The 15,018-nt window shown below is 45.3% G+C and overlaps 1 protein-coding gene across 1 annotated transcript in view; it reads right to left on the bottom strand.

Moving 5' to 3' along the window:
* LOC109903067 (cytoplasmic FMR1-interacting protein 1 homolog) overlaps positions 1 to 8,850 on the bottom strand; it is a 77,621-nt gene extending 68,771 nt beyond the window's left edge. Inside the window, 1 exon segment of the mRNA XM_031838135.1 lies at positions 8,561 to 8,850. The gene's annotated coding sequence lies outside the window, so the exon portion shown is untranslated.
* Between the last annotated feature and the right edge of the window lie 6,168 nt (positions 8,851 to 15,018).

Raw genomic sequence — 15,018 nt, 5'->3', positions numbered from 1 at the left:
TACCATTGACTTGCATTGGATTTGTGTTACAAATGCTAAAAAGTTAGCATCTGAAACAGGGTCCAACAAAACCAAAGCATGGTCTGCTGTCATACGTTATCCACAGACTGCTTACAGTCTTATGTCACTTACTACACCCTTTATCAAAGAGCCACAGACTGCTTACAGGGGAAGGAAACCAATATGTCCTTTTTGTAATTTAGGAGGCCAATTTGTTTTCAGCACTTCTCTTTCCATGACGGATTGAAACTAGATGTTTTCTCATGACTCGTCTCTCTGCAGCAGACACATGGTGAGCAATATGTTCGCAACATCGAATCACAATAAAATCACAGTATGCAATTACAATACACATCATAGAAGCGTTGTGATAATATCGGATCGTGAGGTCCCTGGTAATTCCCAGCCCTAATATCTGGGGGGCGTTCAGCTCACTCAAACGCTTGCTCCGTTGTGGAATGGTTTGTACCTGAATGGCACATTTTCACCAAAACATTTTTTGTAAGTTCTTGAACAGAAAGATAAGTTAAGTTTTCTCCATTTAGGTGGGTGTGGCTTGAAGCAAAGAGCAGCGTATTTTAAAGGGAAACGGTGCATTTTTTACCCACAACCCAACCTGTTTCCCCCCCCAACTGGTCATTCAATACAGCACCGTTTCAATCCAATTGAAGGTAAAAATGTAGTGAACCCAGCCCAGTAGTCCAGCGCTGTTGGAAATCAGTCTCCTCTCACAGACTCTCGTCTGGATGAAGCCTTGCGTGGTAGAAACTCCGTTCAAGTCATGTTATGTTTTGTGGCCCTGTAGCTATGTCGAGACCAGCAGAAAAAGCTGTAGCCAATGACACCTCTGAACAGGAGATTGACAGAGTCACACCTCCAACAGTAGCTGTGCAGTTGCAACAAGTTGTCACGTTGCAAATATACAAGAGGTGTGAAATCACATGAAAACGTCAGCTTCCAAGGAAACCACTTCGCTCGAAGCCTCACTTTGCCACAAGAAAAACAACTACAGAGGTAGAAACCCTGCAGAGATGACGTCTCCCACCACAAACCAAACCTGAAATACCAAGATCCAGATATACTAGGGTCCAGCTGTCACCCTCCCCCATCTACAGTTTCTCTCTTTCGCTTCTAAACCTCAGCAGCAACTCTCACTTCTCCTAAACATCAGCAGCAACTCTCACTTCTCCTAAACATCAGCTGCAACTCCCTCTCCCCTGCCCCCTCTCTCAACTGTGCTTCACCAGATCACACAAGAAAGGAAGACACTGAGCAAATACAAAATACACAGAGTTCCTTGGGCCTATACCAGACTGCTGGAGGGCCTATACCAGACTGCTGGAGGGCCTATACCAGACTGCTGGAGGGCCTATACCAGACTGCTGGAGGGCCTATACCAGACTGCTGGAGGGTCTATTCCAGACTGCTGGAGGGTCTATTCCAGACTGCTGGAGGGCCTATTCCAGACTGCTGGAGAGCCTATACCAGACTGCTGGAGGGCCTATACCAGACTGCTGGAGGGCCTATACCAGACTGCTGGAGGGCCTATACCAGACTGCTGGAGGGCCTATTCCAGACTGCTGGAGGGCCTATTCCAGACTGCTGGAGGGCCTATACCAGACTGCTGGAGAGCCTATACCAGACTGCTGGAGAGCCTATACCAGACTGCTGGAGGGCCTATTCCAGACTGCTGGAGGGCCTATTCCAGACTGCTGGAGGGCCTATTCCAGACTGCTGGAGGGCCTATTCCAGACTGCTGGAGGGCCTATTCCAGACTGCTGGAGGACCTATTCCAGACTGCTGGAGGACCTATACCAGACTGCTGGAGAGCCTATACAAGACTGCTGGAGAGCCTATACCAGACTAGATCTAGGCCTATCTGGTCTCAATAGAGACGTGTTGAGCTTTAAGAGAAACTTCTCCTTATCTAATTGCAGAGTTGGTTAGTGGTGGCAGAATGACTACAGGATAGTGGGTGTATTACAAAGCAAGGATCCAACCAACCGGTGAATGGTTACATTGTGGCAGGAACCTGGGCCCACACCCAACAGATATAATACGAGTACATAGAAACCACATTTATAAATCAACAATACAAGTCACTACAGACATCTGGTTCGAATGCACTGACACCAAATACAATTTAAACCTTGATTTTTGCAGAGCAATGGATATGACTTCAGTTCAGAAAGAATGAAATGTCAACTTTGAAATCTCTGTTCCTCAATAACAACCCAACAGCAGTGACCGACACGTAGTTGAACTACTAGTTGAACTACTAGACATTTTGCAGGTGGTAGCTGAACTACACTGAACACAAATAGAAGAAACGCAACATGTAAAGTGTTGGTCCCATGTTTCATGAGCTGAAATGACAAAAATCCCAGAAACGTTCCATACCTGCAAAAACTCCCCACCCATAAAAACTCCCCACCCATTGCCGCACCCCTGCGCCACCGCGCCCGCTGCACCCCTGCGCCCGCTGCACCCACTGCACCCCTGCGTCCACTGCTCCCACTGCACCCGCCGCTCCCCTGCTCCCACTGCACCCCTGCGCCCACTGCGCCCCTGCGCCCGCTGCACCCCTGCGCCCGCTGCACCCCTGCGCCCGCTGCAACCCTGGTCCCCTGCACCCCTGGTCCCCTGCCCAGTCAAGTGAAATCCATAGATAAGAGCCTTGTGAATTTATTTCAATTGACTGATTTCCTTCCATGAACTGTAACTCAGTAAAATCGTTGCGTTTATACTTTTGTTCAGTATTGTTGGATTTGACATTTTGAACATTGAGATATGAGACATGATAGATCAGACACATTAAGGAGAGAGATCTGTAGAAAGACAGAGTGGCTGTGGAATGTGTTGAGGGACGGGAGCAGAGCAACGTGTTGATACAGGGGAGACAGATGGACATCTGTGGACTAGGGGAAGGAGGGGTTGAGGTCAGGAGAGATCTCCTGAAGGGAGTATTTCAAGGTTTTACTACCCTTTTCCTGTGGAACCATAAGATGTAAGGATTGGAGAGGAGGAGGAGCAACGAACCACTCTTGCTGTCTCTGACTGGCCGGCTCCCCTCTCTCTACTGGGATTCTCTGCCTCTGACCCGATTACGGGGGCTGAGTCACTGGCTTAGTAGCGCTCTTGCATGACAGTCCTAGAAGGGGTGAGTCACTGACGTGATCTTCCTGTCCGGTTTCGCAGCCTCTCGGGCTGGTGCAGTGGATGATACCTTCGTGGCTATACTCAGCCTTGCCTCAGGGTCGTAAGTTGGTGGTCTGTTGATATGACTCTCGTGGTGTTGGGCTGTGCATTGGCTAAGTGGGTGGGGTTATACTCTGCCTGGTTGACCCTGTCTGGGGGTATCGTCAGACGGGGCCACAGTGTCCCCCGACCCACCCCTGTCTCAGCCTCCAGTATCTGTTGATATGCCTCTCGTGGTGTTGGGGCTGTGCATTGGCTAAGTGGGTGGGGTTATACCCAACCCCCGTAATAGGGTCCACAGATGTCCATCTGTCTCCCCTGTATCAACACGTTGCTCTGCTCCTGTATATTGTGTGTCGGGGGGCTAGGGTCAGTCTGTTATATCTGGTGAATTTGAGTATGAGTATGCTCACTCTAATTCTCTCCCTCCCTCCCCTCCCGGAGGACCTGAGCCCTTGGACCATGCCTCAGAACTACCTGGCCTGATGACTCCTTGCTGTCCCCAGTCCACCTGGTCGTGCTTCTGCTCCAGTTTCAACTGTTCTGCCTGAGGCTATGGAACCCAGACTTGTTCACCAGACGTGCTACCTTGGGTTTCTGTATAGAACTTTGGGACAACTGCTGATGTAAAAAGGCCTTTACAAATACATTTAATTGAAATTTGATTGACTTTCAACGTGGCACCGTCATAGGATGCCACCTTTCCAACAAATCTGTTTGTCAAATGTCTGCCCTGCTAGAACTGGCCCAGTGTAAGTGCTGTTATTGTGAAGCGGAAACTTCTAGGAGGAACAACGGCTCAGCCGTTGCGACCTGTACGCTCTCGTTGGCTGGCCCTCGCTTCATACTCGTCGCCAAACCCACTGGCTCCATGTCATCTACAAGACCCTGCTAGGTAAAGTCCCCCCTTATCTCAGCTCGCTGGTCACCATAGCATCTCCCACCTGTAGCACACGCTCCAGCAGGTATATCTCTCTAGTCACCCCCAAGACCAATTCTTTCTTTGGCCGCCTCTCCTTCCAGTTCTCTGCTGCCAATGACTGGAACGAACTACAAAAATCTCTGAAACTGGAAACACTTATCTCCCTCACTAGCTTTAAGCACCAACTGTCAGAGCAGCTCACAGATTACTGCACCTGTACATAGCCCACCTAAAATTTAGCCCAAACAACTACCTCTTTCCCAACTGTATTTAATTTTTATTTATTTATTTATTTTGCTCCTTTGCACCCCATTATTTTTTTATTTCTACTTTGCACATTCTTCCATTGCAAAACTACCATTCCAGTATTTTACTTGCTATATTGTATTTACTTTGCCATTATGGCCTTTTTTTGCCTTTACCTCCCTTCTCACCTCATTTGCTCACATTGTATATAGACTTGTTTATACTGCATTATTGACTGTATGTTTGTTTTTACTCCATGTGTAACTCTGTGTCGTTTTATCTGTCGAACTGCTTTGCTTTATCTTGGCCAGGTCGCAATTGTAAATGAGAACTTGTTCTCAACTTGCCTACCTGGTTAAATAAAGGTAAAATAAATAAAATAAAAGCTGTGATGTGGTAGGCCACACAAGCTCACAGAACAGGACCACTGAGTGATGAAACGTGTAGCGTGTAAAAATCGTCTGTCCTCGGTGGCGACACTCACTACCGTGTTCCAAACTACCCCTGGAAGCAACGGCAGCATAAGAAGTGTTCATGGCCTAGCAGCCATAAGCATGACATCACCACAATGCCAAGCGTCAGCTGGAGTGGTGATAAGCTCACCGCCATTGGACTCTGGAGCAGTGGAAACGCGTCGAACGGACTAATCATATGTATGTGTGTGAGATATATATATATATAGCTATGGTGTAAACTCAGCAAAAAAAGCAAAGTCCCATTTTCAGGACCCTGTCTTTCAAAGATCATTCGTAAAAATCTAAAACACTTCAAAGACCTTCATTGTAAAGGGTTTAAACAATGTTTCCCATGCTTGTTCAATGAACCATAAACAAATAATGAACAAGCACCTGTGGAACGGTCGTTAAGACACTAACAGTTTAGACGGTAGGCAATTAAGGTCACAGTTATGAACGTTTAGGACACTAAAGAGGCCTTCCTACTGACTCTGAAAAAGAGTGTCCCTGCTCTGCATGAACGTGCCTTGGGCATGTTGCAAGGAGGCATGAGGACTGCAGATGTGGCCAGGGCAATAAATTGAAATGTCCATACTGTGAGACGCCTAAGACAGCACTACAGGGAGACAGGACGGACAGCTGATCATCCTCGCAGTGGCAGACCACGTGTAACAACACCTGCACAGGATTGGTACATTCGAACATCATCCTGTACATTCTCTTGAATGTACAGGATGGCAACAACAACTGCCCAAGTTACACCAGGAACACACAATCCCTCCATCAGTGCTCAGACTGTCTGCAATAGGCTGAGAGAGGCTCGACTGAGGGCTTGTAGGCCTGTTGTACGGCAGTTCCTCACCTCGCCTATGGGCACAAACCCACCGCTGCTGGAACAGACAGGACTGGCAAAAAGTGCTCTTCACTGACGAGTTGTGGTTTTGCCTCACATGGGATGATGGTCAGATTCGCGTTTATCGTCGAAGGAATGAGCGTTACACCGAGGCCTGTACTCTGGAGCGGGATCGATTTGGAGGTGGAGGGTCCGTCATGGTCTGGGGTGGAGTGTCACAGCATCATCGGACTGAGCTTGTTGTCATTGCAGGCAATCTCAACGCTATGCGTTACAGGGAAGACATCCTCCTCCCTCACGTGGTACCCTTCCTGCAGGCTCATCCTGACATGACCCTCCCTCATGTGGTACCCTTCCTGCAGGCTCATCCTGACATGACCCTCCAGCCATACTGCTCGTTCTGTGTGTGATTTCCTGCAAGGAATGATCTTAATCCCATTGAGCACGTCTGGGACCTGTTGGATCGGAGGGAGGGGGCTAGGGCCATTGCCCCCAGAAATGTCCGGGAACTTGCAGGTGCCTTGGTGGAAGAGTGGGGTAACATCTCACGGCAAGACCTGGCAAATCTGGTGCAGTCCATGAGGAGGAGATGCACTGCAGTACTTAATGCAGCTGGTGGCCACACCAGATACTGACTGTTACTTTTGATTTTGACCCCCCTTTGTTCAGGGACACATTATTCAATTTCTGTTAGTCACATGTCTGTGGAACTTGTTCAGTTTATGTCTCAGTTGTTGAATCTTATGTTCATACAAATATTTACACATGTTAAGTTTGCTGAAAATAAACGCAGAAGACACTGAGAGGACTTTTCTTTTTTTGCTGAGCTTAGATATTATTTTTAGTCCATATCGCCTTAGTCCTTATACATCCAAAACAGCGAGTGATGCCTGTTAATGTTCAGACGGCTGTTAGCAAAACTCCCCCCTACAGAAGACGTCTTCGTCCAATGAGCGTGTGCATTCGGAAAGTATTCAGACCCCTTGACGGTTTCCACTTTTGTTACATTACAGCCTTTATTCTAAAATGGATAAAATTGTGTTTCCCCCCTCAAGCTACATACAATTATCCATAATGACAAAGCAAAAACAAGTTGAGATTTTAGCAAATGTATTTAAAAATATATAACACTGACATAAGTATTCAGACCCTTTACTCAGTTATTTGTTGAGGCACCTTTGGCAGCACATACAGCATCAAGTCTTCTTGGGTATGACGCTACAAGCTTGGCACACCTGTATTTGGGGAGTCTCCCCATTCCTCTCTGCAGATCCTCTCAATCTCTGTCAGGTTGGATGGGGAGCGTCGCTGCACAGCTATTCTCAGGTCTCTCCAGAGATGTTAGATCGGGTTCAAGTCCAGTCCACTCAAGGACATTCAGAGACTTGTCCAGACATTCAAAGACTTGTCCAGAAACCACTCCTGTGTTGTCTTGGCTGTGTGCCAAGACCACACAGGGTCGTTGTTCAGTTGGAAGGGGAACCTTCACCCCCAGTCTGAGGTCCTGAGGGCTCTGGAGCAGGATTTCATCAAGAATCTCGCTGTACTTTGCGGTGTTCATCTTTCCCTTAATTCTGCCATCACCATGCTTCACCGAGGGGATGGTGCCAGGTTTCCTCCAGATGTGACGTTTGGCATTCAGGTCAAAGAGTTCAATCTTTGTTTCATCAGACCAAAGAATCTTGTTACTCATGTTCTGAGCATCCTTTAAGTGAATTCCGTCTGGCCACTTTACCATAAAGGCCTGATTGGTGGAGTTCTGCAGATTTATTTATTTATTTTTTTTACCTTTATTTAACTAGGCAAGTCAGTTAAGAACAAATTCTTATTTTCAATGACGGCCTAGGAACAGTGGGTTAACTGCCTGTTCAAGGGCAGAACGACAGATTTTGTACCTTGTCAGCTCGGGGATTTGAACTTGCAACCTTTCGGTTACTAGTCCAATGCTCTAACCACTAGGCTACACTGCCGCCCCAGAGATGGCTGTCCTTCTGGAAGGCTCTTCCATGTCCACAGAGGATCTCTAGATTTCTGTCAGAGTGACCATCGGGTTCTTGGTCACCTCCCTGACCAAGGCCCTTCTCCCCTGATTGCTCAGTTTGGCCGGTACGGTCAACTCTAGGAAGAGTCTTGGTGGTTCCAAAATTCTTCCATTTAATAATGATGGAGGTCCCTGTGTTCTTGGGGACCTTCAATGCTGCAGAAAATGTTTTGGTACCCTTCCCCAGATCTGTGCCTCTACACAATCCTGTCTCAGAGCTCTCCCCAGATGTCATTCACTTTGTCATAATATGATAGTGTGTAAATTGATGAGTAAAACATTTAATCCATTTTAGAATGAAGCTGTAAAATAACAAAATGTGGAAAAAGTCAAGGCGTCTGAATACTTTCCGAATGCCCTGTAACAGAGTCATTATCAACCAGTAGCTTTCACAGTAACTTCCCCAACAGGCAACTATTTGGATCACTTTTAGTATTTTCTCATTGATGTGTCAGTCAACATCCACCATGATTGGTACAAATAATTCCTGCAACCTGTGACTCGCCTGTATAAGAGTTACTCTCGACGGGCGGATCTGTGTCAGATTCCTGCGTGTCAAGATCCTATCTAGTCTGATTAGTCGCACTGTTTGAGGCCTAGGGCGTTGAAGGAAAATATGCAGTTTATACTTAATTAAATCTAAATAATAAGCGCATAAGTAATTTTTTTATCGTCTAAATTCGATAAAAAAGGTAATTCTCTTGAATAGAAAACGCATCCAAATCCATAAGGAGTAAAACAACGCGAAGCCACAAAAGGCAACACCCATCCAGATAAACATAATTGAAAGTTTTCGTAGGCGTTGGTTACACAGCTAAAACTTCCCGAACTGATTAGATACTCACCCGGAGTTGTTTTCCTGGGAATTTGGTCCACTTCAACGACTTAGAAATCCATTCAACACTAATATTAATAAGCTTGACGCCCCTGGAAAGCAATGGCGGTGAAAAAGCATAAATAGCACCGTTTTTTTTAGTCTGGGGCAATCTTCTTCCCTGTTTGAGGCTATCGCGTCAGGCAGGCGGGGAGTCGAGAACAGGGAGTTCCTGTCCCACTGAAGCAGGGAAATGGAACAGGAAACCCCTCCACTGCGGTGCAGATGTTATCCGCTAGGGACGGTGTGATGAACGACCTCACAGGAAAGGGCTCCTCACTACTTACCATAACCACAGAGTCAGCCTACTCCACCAATCAGATGAGGGAGTGTGATGACGCGAACGCCGAGATACATGCCTTTCTTTTTTTTGATGAACTGTTTCACAGAAAGATACATCTTTGAAATTGGCAGATTTTTGGCTGATAAAATATGATAACTTTATTTGGCACCTATAAACTTACTATAGTAATTTATTTATTGACCTTAAAATAGCCTTGTAGTCCACCCTAACTCACCCCCCTAACCCTACTCTATACAGGGGTAACTCACCACCCCACTCTATACAGGGGTAACTCACCACCCCACTCTATACAGGGGTAACTCACCACCCTAACCCTACTCTATACAGGGGTAACTCACCACCCCATTCTATACAGGGGTAACTCACCACCCTAACCCTACTCTATACAGGGGTAACTCACCACCCTAACCCTACTCTATACAGGGGTAACTCACCACCCTAACCCCATTCTATACAGGGGTAACTCACCACCCTAACCCCATTCTATACAGGGGTAACTCACCACCCTAACCCCATTCTATACAGGGGTAACTCACCACCCTAACCCCATTCTATACAGGGGTAACTCACCCCCCTAACCCCATTCTATACAGGGGTAACTCACCACCCTAACCCCATTCTATACAGGGGTAACTCACCACCCTAACCCTACTCTATACAGGGGTAACTCACCACCCCACTCTATACAGGGGTAACTCACCACCCCACTCTATACAGGGGTAACTCACCACCCTAACCCTACTCTATACAGGGGTAACTCACCACCCTAACCCCATTCTATACAGGGGTAACTCACCACCCTAACCCTACTCTATACAGGGGTAACTCACCACCCTAACCCTACTCTATACAGGGGTAACTCACCTCCCTAACCCTACTCTATACAGGGGTAACTCACCTCCCTAACCCTACTCTATACAGGGGTAACTCACCACCCCACTCTATACAGGGGTAACTCACCACCCTAACCTACTCTATACAGGGGTAACACACCATCCTACTCTATACAGGGGTAACTCACCACCCCAACTCCACTCTATACAGGGCTAACTCACCACCCCACTCTATACAGGGGTATCTCACCACCCTAACCCTACTCTATACAGGGGTAACTCACCACCCTAACCCTACTCTATACAGGGGTAACTCACCCCCCTAACCCTACTCTATACAGGGGTAACTCACCACCCCACTCTATACAGGGGTAACTCACCACCCTAACCCTACTCTATACAGGGGTAACTCACCACCCTAACCCCATTCTATACAGGGGTAACTCACCACCCTAACCCTACTCTATACAGGGGTAACTCACCACCCTAACCCTACTCTATACAGGGGTAACTCACCTCCCTAACCCTACTCTATACAGGGGTAACTCACCACCCCACTCTATACAGGGGTAACTCACCACCCTACTCTATACAGGGGTAACTCACCATCCTACTCTATACAGGGGTAACTCACCACCCCAACTCCACTCTATACAGGGCTAACTCACCACCCCACTCTATACAGGGGTATCTCACCACCCTAACCCTACTCTATACAAGGGTAACTCACCACCCTAACCCTACTTTATACATGGGTAACTCACCACCCTAACCCCACTCTATACAGGGGTAACTCACCACCCTAACTCCACTCTATACAGGGGTAACTCACCACCCTAACCCCACTCTATACAGGGGTAACTCACCACCCTAACCCTACTCTATACAGGGGTAACTCACCACCCCAACTCCACTCTATACAGGGGTAACTCACCACCCCACTCTATACAGGGCTAACTCACCACCCCACTCTATACAGGGGTATCTCACCACCCTAACCCTACTCTATACAGGGGTAACTCACCACCCTAACCCTACTTTATACATGGGTAACTCACCACCCTAACCCCACTCTATACAGGGGTATCTCACCACCCTAACTCCACTCTATACAGGGGTAACTCACCACCCTAACCCCACTCTATACATGGGTAACTCACCTCCCTACTCGATACAGGGGTAACTCACCATCCTAACACCACTCTATACAGGGGTAACGCACTACCCTACTCTATACAGGGGTAACTCACCACCCTAAGCCTACTCTATACAGGGGTATCTCACCACCCTAACCCCACTCTATACAGGGGTAACACACCACCCTACTCTATACAGGGGTAACTCACCACCCCACTCTATATAGGGGTAACTCACCACCATAACCCAACTCTATACAGGGGTAACTCACCACCCTACTCTATACAGTGGTAACTCACCACCATAACCCTACTCTATACAGGGGTAACTCACCACCCTAACCCTACTCTATACAAGGGTAACTCACCACCCTAACCCTACTCTATACAGGGGTAACTCACCACTCTAACCCTACTCGATACAGGGGTAACTCACCACCCTAACCCCACTCTATACATGGGTAACTCACCACCCTACTCTATACAGGGGTAACTCACCACCATAACCCTACTCTATACAGGGGTAACTCACCACCCTAACCCTACTCTATACAGGGGTAACTCACCACTCTAACCCTACTCGATACAGGGGTAACTCACCACCCTAACCCCACTCTATACATGGGTAACTCACCACCCTACTCTATACAGGGGTAACTCACCACCCCACTCTGTACAGGGGTAATGCACCACCCCACTCTATACAGGGGTAACTCACCACCCTAACCCCACTTACATACTCTTTATTAGTATATATTTTGGTGGCCCATCCACCCCCCTCTTCGGAGGACAAAGGTAATTTTGTTTTACATTTTCGTTTCTTTTACAAATATTTTGTTCCATCCTGTGTACAGTACCAGTCAAACGTAAATATACAGTACCGGTCAAACGTAAATATACAGTACCGGTCAAACGTAAATATACAGTACCAGTCAAACGTAAATATACAGTACCAGTCAAACGTAAATATACAGTACCGGTCAAACGTAAATATACAGTACCGGTCAAACGTAAATATACAGTACCGGTCAAACGTAAATATACAGTACCGGTCAAACGTAAATATACAGTACCGGTCAAACGTAAATATACAGTACCGGTCAAACGTAAACATACAGTACCGGTCAAACGTAAATATACAGTACCGGTCAAACGTAAATATACAGTACCGGTCAAACGTAAATATACAGTACCGGTCAAACGTAAATATACAGTACCGGTCAAAAGTAAATATACAGTACCGGTCAAACGTAAATATACAGTACCGGTCAAACGTAAATATACAGTACCGGTCAAACGTAAATATACAGTACCGGTCAAACGTAAACATACAGTACCGGTCAAACGTAAATATACAGTACCGGTCAAACGTAAATATACAGTACCGGTCAAACGTAAACATACAGTACCGGTCAAACGTAAATATACAGTACCGGTCAAACGTAAACATACAGTACCGGTCAAACGTAAATATACAGTACCGGTCAAACGTAAATATACAGTACCGGTCAAACGTAAATATACAGTACCGGTCAAACGTAAATATACAGTACCGGTCAAACGTAAATATACAGTACCGGTCAAACGTAAATATACAGTACCGGTCAAACGTAAATATACAGTACCGGTCAAACGTAAACATACAGTACCGGTCAAACGTAAATATACAGTACCGGTCAAACGTAAATATACAGTACCGGTCAAACGTAAATATACAGTACCGGTCAAACGTAAATATACAGTACCGGTCAAACGTAAATATACAGTACCGGTCACGTAAATACCGTAAATATACAGTACCGGTCAAACGTAAACATACAGTACCGGTCAAAGGTAAATATACAGTACCGGTCAAACGTAAACATACAGTACCGGTCAAACGTAAACATACTGTACCGGTCAAACGTAAATATACAGTACCGGTCAAACGTAAATATACAGTACCGGTCAAACGTAAATATACAGTACCGGTCAAACGTAAATATACAGTACCGGTCAAACGTAAACATACAGTACCGGTCAAACGTAAATATACAGTACCGGTCAAACGTAAATATACAGTACCGGTCAAACGTAAATATACAGTACCGGTCAAACGTAAATATACAGTACCGGTCAAACGTAAATATACAGTACCGGTCAAACGTAAATATACAGTACCGGTCAAACGTAAACATACAGTACCGGTCAAACGTAAATATACAGTACCGGTCAAACGTAAACATACAGTACCGGTCAAACGTAAATATACAGTACCGGTCAAACGTAAATATACAGTACCGGTCAAACGTAAATATACAGTACCGGTCAAACGTAAATATACAGTACCGGTCAAACGTAAATATACAGTACCGGTCAAACGTAAACATACAGTACCGGTCAAACGTAAATATACAGTACCGGTCAAACGTAAATATACAGTACCGGTCAAACGTAAATATACAGTACCGGTCAAACGTAAATATACAGTACCGGTCAAACGTAAACATACAGTACCGGTCAAACGTAAATATACAGTACCGGTCAAACGTAAATATACAGTACCGGTCAAACGTAAACATACAGTACCGGTCAAACGTAAACATACAGTACCGGTCAAACGTAAATATACAGTACCGGTCAAACGTAAATATACAGTACCGGTCAAACGTAAATATACAGTACCGGTCAAATGTAAATATACAGTACCGGTCAAACGTAAATATACAGTACCGGTCAAACGTAAATATACAGTACCGGTCAAACGTAAATATACAGTACCGGTCAAACGTAAATATACAGTACCGGTCAAACGTAAACATACAGTACCGGTCAAACGTAAATATACAGTACCGGTCAAACGTAAATATACAGTACCGGTCAAACGTAAATATACAGTACCGGTCAAACGTAAATATACAGTACCGGTCAAACGTAAATATACAGTACCGGTCAAACGTAAATATACAGTACCGGTCAAACGTAAATATACAGTACCGGTCAAACGTTTGGACACACCTACTCATTTAACAGTTCTTCTTTATTTTTACTATTTTTTAATGAAGACATCAAACTATGATATAACACATTTGGAATCATGTCGTAATTAAAAAAGGGTTAAACAAATCCAAATATATCTCATACTTGAGATTCTTCAAAGTAGCCACCCTTTGCCTTAATGACAGCTTTGTACACTCTTGACATTCTCTCAACCAGCTTTACCTGGAATGCTTTTCCAACAGTCTTAACCACATCGAGCTTCCTCCTATAGATGGTTATGCCAGTGATAACCACATTGAGCTCCCTCCTATAGATGGTTATGCCAGTGATAACCAGTAGCCACCCTTTGCCTTAATGACAGCTTTGTACACTCTTGACATTCTCTCAACCAGCTTTACCTGGAATGCTTTTCCAACAGTCTTAACCACATCGAGCTTCCTCCTATAGATGGTTATGCCAGTGATAACCACATTGAGCTCCCTCCTATAGATGGTTATGCCAGTGATAACCACATTGAGCTTCCTCCTATAGATGGTTATGCCAGTGATAACCACATTGAGCTCCCTCTTATAGATGGTTATGCCAGTGATAACTGAGCTTCCTCCTATAAATCAAATCAAATGTATTTGTCACATACACATGGTTAGCAGATGTTAATGCGAGTGTAGCGAAATGCTTCTAGTTCCGACAATGCAGTAATAACCAACGAGTAATCTAACCTAACAATTCCAAAACTACTACCTTATACACAAAAGTGTAAAGGGATAAAGAATATGTACATAAAGATATGAATGAGTGATGGTACAGAACGGCATAGGCAAGATGCAGTAGAGGGTATCGAGTACAGTATATACATATGAGATGAGTAATGTAGGGTATGTAAACAAAATGGCATAGTTTAAAGTGGCTAGTGATACATGTATTACATAAAGATGCAGTAGATGGTATAGAGTACAGTATATACATATACATATGAGATGAGTAATGTAGGGTATGTAAACATTATATTAATAAGTAGCATTGTTTAAAATGGCTAGTGATATATTTTACATCAATTTCCATCAATTCCCATTATTAAAGTGGCTGGAGTTGCGTCAATGTGTTGGCAGCAGCCACTCAATGTTAGTGGTGGCTGTTTAACACTCTGATGGCCTTGAGATAGAAGCTGTTTTTCAGT

This window comes from Oncorhynchus kisutch, linkage group LG13, assembly GCF_002021735.2.
Source record: "Oncorhynchus kisutch isolate 150728-3 linkage group LG13, Okis_V2, whole genome shotgun sequence".
Taxonomy (NCBI): Eukaryota; Metazoa; Chordata; class Actinopteri; order Salmoniformes; family Salmonidae; genus Oncorhynchus; species Oncorhynchus kisutch.
The sequence above is the reverse complement of the archived record's forward strand: the minus strand, read 5'-3'. Positions and strand labels throughout refer to the sequence as shown.